The sequence below is a fragment of the Dreissena polymorpha genome, chromosome 9, assembly GCF_020536995.1.
Source record: "Dreissena polymorpha isolate Duluth1 chromosome 9, UMN_Dpol_1.0, whole genome shotgun sequence".
Taxonomy (NCBI): Eukaryota; Metazoa; Mollusca; class Bivalvia; order Myida; family Dreissenidae; genus Dreissena; species Dreissena polymorpha.
Window position 1 is genome coordinate 88,587,550 of NC_068363.1, and position 4,525 is coordinate 88,592,074.

The window sequence follows — 4,525 nt, forward strand, 5'->3', positions numbered from 1 at the left end:
TGGCTATATTAGAGCATGGTTAATGTTCAGTATTACTGTTTCCTCACAAATATCATAACTAAAACGAAAACTTACGAATCTGAAACAACTGAAAACACTTTTTTCAATTTTGTCAATTTACCAAAGCGTGAAAAGATCCCTTTAAATGCCTGTACTAAAACACCGAATCATACGCAAAATTAGTTACGTAAGAAAGGCATATGCAATTTTAAGTATTATATCATGAAATGTCTATTGTGATAAATGACTTCGTCAATAATATCAACTAGTTAAAAAGCAATCGAGCTAGTTCAATTGCCAGCTGATTATTATTTTCAGGTGTAGATGACGCAATAAACATACACTTTTAATACTGAAATATACTTCAACGGCACACATTTAAATGTTGGCGTTCGTATCAGGTGATGCGTCTGTTTATTAACGAATCACGTACATCAGGTGTAATCGCTACAACAAAAAGCAAAAAAAAAAACAACAACAGCAACAACATAAACTTTCACTTTATGAAAAAAATCATTACCTAAGAATGTTTATCCCATGCATGTTTCTTAATTTCGTTTTAAGTCTTACTTTTCATTCAAACTTCTTGCGTGCAGACTTGATAAAAAGATAAATGTATTGCTTACTACATGTATTTAGTTATTGCGAATGATAAGTCGTTTCCCTCATATGCATAATGTATACATTATGTTATGCGTTTAAGTTTACACATTACATCAATTGTCACCGGCATAAATGTAAAACACGAGAGTGGTATGTGCATTGAACAGGCTCTCTGTGTGTTGTGTTGGAAGTTTTATGGTTGTAATATTAAATTAAAGCAATTAATATACAACTGCTTTCCTTTAAAAAGCCCGCAAAAGTATGTGTAATTAAATTAAAAATGTATCAACAACATAAAACAGATTTAAGAATAATTATGACACATTCATGACAAGATGACCTTTATCTTGCAGTGACGAAACGTTCAAGTTTAAAGCATTTCTCTGCTGACATATAATGAATACTGCACGACATGCTTATGCCTTCTATCGACCCTAACTCCAAATGAACTGATGGTGCACTAAATAGTCAAATGTGTGCGTGTTATCGTCACAAATTGCAAGGCATTCACTTTTTGGCATGCGGCCTTCATTTGTGTTGTGGGTGTATAATTTTCGAAAATTGCATCCTAAAGCAATCACTTGTGTGTTTCCTTGAATACGGAAAAAGCCAAAATGTTAGAAACCAAAATAGAATAAAAGAATGTACGAGAGTATACCAACTTTTAACAGAACACACACAACAACAAACGTCTAAGACAACAACACGTGTTTATTAACTGAATCGTATTAAATCTCATCTCTTTTTAAAGAATGAAAAATTAGGTAACGATCCATAAAGCTTTTTTCCAGATGTTTATGTACTTTGATCAACTGCTGGATTGTTCATTGCTGAAAATACTTAAGAATCAATGGTAGTATTTCAACAGTCCAGTTCAAAGTCTACTGCAAAGAAAACGCACTTCCCTTTATCATTTGTCTATAGAATACATAATTGTTTAAGTGAGTTCCTCGAAGCAATGAGCAGTGCAATAAATATTTGAATTAAGATCGTTTGGTTAAACTCTGTATTGTTACAGTTTCATATAAAATTTATGCAAACACGTGTTAAGGTTTAAGAGACGTTTTTTTTTTCAATTATATAGCGCTGAAATAGACACTACTTACATAGTCTCGTTATTGATGTTTGACCTTGAAATGCATATTGAAAAAATCGGACGTATTCAGTCATGCTAATAATTGGTTAAGGTAGCGCACCCCTAATGATTTCCGCGATTTCTTCGAAGGTTGAAGAGCCTAATATTAGGTGCCGTAGCCTAGTGGTTAAGTCGATAGAATAGAAATCTTTTGGGATATTCCCACGCAGGTTCGAATCCTGCCGACGATGTATACTTTTTTGCGACGCGTTTTATTTCTTTTCTAACGTAATTTGATTTAATATGGCATATAAGCTATATTTATTGTTAAATATGTTGCAATTTTTATGCACATTTTTCAATTATTATAATTAAAACAATGTAATGGCTAAATTGGTTGATTTACTGCTGAAAATACGAACCATGCATGTTGCATTTTTATTTTTATTTCAAATAGTAAACGGTAAATCTGTCTATTTCTTGGTATTTTTGCTGTATATAGTGTATCTATAAAAACTAAGTTCAAAATATTACTTAAATGATACTATTTTGAATTTTATGACACTTTGTTTTTAACCAACCCAATTTCTACGTGGCCTAAAACCACTTACATTTCATGGCGCTCTTCCATAGATAACAAGTTATTAAAAATAAATGGCTGTAAAACAAAACTTTTTTCATCTTATTTAAACTTTAAACACCTTTTCTGATCTTTTATGAGGATAAAGTTGATATTTTTACTTACTGCATGCCATCGTGCCTCAAAAAATTGTAAATCTACTTCCATACTTTTTATTAAGTACTGGGTAATAAAACTGTAAATGCATTAAACAATTTATCATTTTAATTGCATTTTATATTGAATTACAGTGATATAATGTTCATTGTATTTACATTTATGTGTTTTGCGATATCTTTCGAGCTCATTCGCCTAAGTGGGAGGTAAGGCTAGCCTTCGCAATTAATTATTTGCAAATTCTCGTTCCAAGATGGTGACCCTAGCTTAATCATTATTTAATGATTATTTTCGTGTTGTCGGTATTGTCTTGTTTGCATTTTGCCTTTAATAAAAAGGCGGATATTTATGTTTGGTGAATTTTACGAACAGAAGCGAGTTTATGATGCCGGAGCTTGTGAATACTCACATGCCTACGCGAAACGGGTTTCCAGTCATACTGCTACACGTTCACATACGCGAAAACAATATTTGTAAGAAAATTAAGTTCAATGAGATTAGACGATTAAATCACTGATAATCAAATGCAAGTTGACACCAATCCTCTAAAGCAACGACACAACAGCAGATTATCTACTTAAATACCCGTCAACTAAATGAATAAGCTGTACGAAATATACATTTAACGAGAACGAGGTGCCATTGAAATTAAATGACGGTGGCCTTGGCTAATGAGATTTAATACTAATACGATACATTTGTGTCGGCATAGAGACAACGGACTAATTGAAAGCTTAACTATGCAAAAACAAGACATACAGATGATACAGTACCGAGCGCAAATGATAGTAGAGTTCTCAACTCAATTGCAAAATTATGAATTTCGGCAGATTATGTTGTTATCGAAATATTTTATCATTTTCGTTGTTTTGCAATCAATAGAGCGAAAAAAATAGTTTTAATACTACTTCTCACACTATTGCAGGGAGATGTATACAGATGCATTATTTTTTTACATTCAAACGCTCTAATAAATTTATTTGAAAACTAACAGCCTAGATGTGTGCTTAATCACTTATGGAAACTTTACTTTTTTGCGATTTTAACGACTGTAATATACAAATCATTCAGTCATTTTCGATGTCAGTGCAAAATTTCCCACATTTATTTGAAAGATCGCACACATGTTAACAAACACCACAGAGCAAAACGCAGAGATTTCCACATTTAAACTCCAAACAAGAAGTTAAACACTGTGATTTAAAAAGATGAAAGTTTAGCACACGCACCCCCCCCCCCCCCCACGCACACACATACAAATAAAAAATCATGGACCGCCCCTGATATCAAGTAAATATATTTATCGAATATATTCAAAATACGAGCAGAAATTTACATTTGCTTATTGCTTTTGACTTCTTTATTGCGACCTATTTATACTAGATATATACCGCTTCATACTATGTAACATGCGGGATACCAGTAGCAGTTATTACCAGTAATAATTCTGTTCTCATAAAACACCCACGTTTTGTATAAACGAGTCGTGTTATTGCCGTAAAATCGTCAAAGTATTTATCTAGGCTAACTGACCACACAAAGAGGAAGTTATGCATTCGTATCGCGCGTGCTCTTTATTGTGGTTAGGTTATGTCGCGTATCATACTTACATAACTGAATGCTAATGTTATTAAGCTTTTTCTATGTTTTATGTTTTATGTTGATCACAATGTCAATGGATGTCTCATTAGAATATATAACAATATAATGTTTATTATTAATTAATTGAACACATTTTATCTGTTGCATCGTTTATATAAGAGGTAATTGACTACTTTTGACAGAAGTGACATCTTCACAAAAAACGTCACCATCACAGGCCTACTTGTTTTCGTCTGCAGATCTACATGGGCTCAAGATTGCAACATTATACACGCTCGGTGGGTACCAGTTCGTTATTTTGTCGTTGTAGCCAATTATGTTGCCATTTTTGACGATGCTGGAACAGCGTCGTCCAAGGTTTCATAACCAGTAGAACAAATTCTCACAATGGCGGCCTATGTAAAAGACAGAGCCAGTCCGATTGAGATAACTCGATTTTTCAGTTACTTCCCTTTTGCATACGCCACTGCGTAGGAGCATTGATAACATTCTCCTAGCAGAGTTGTCGT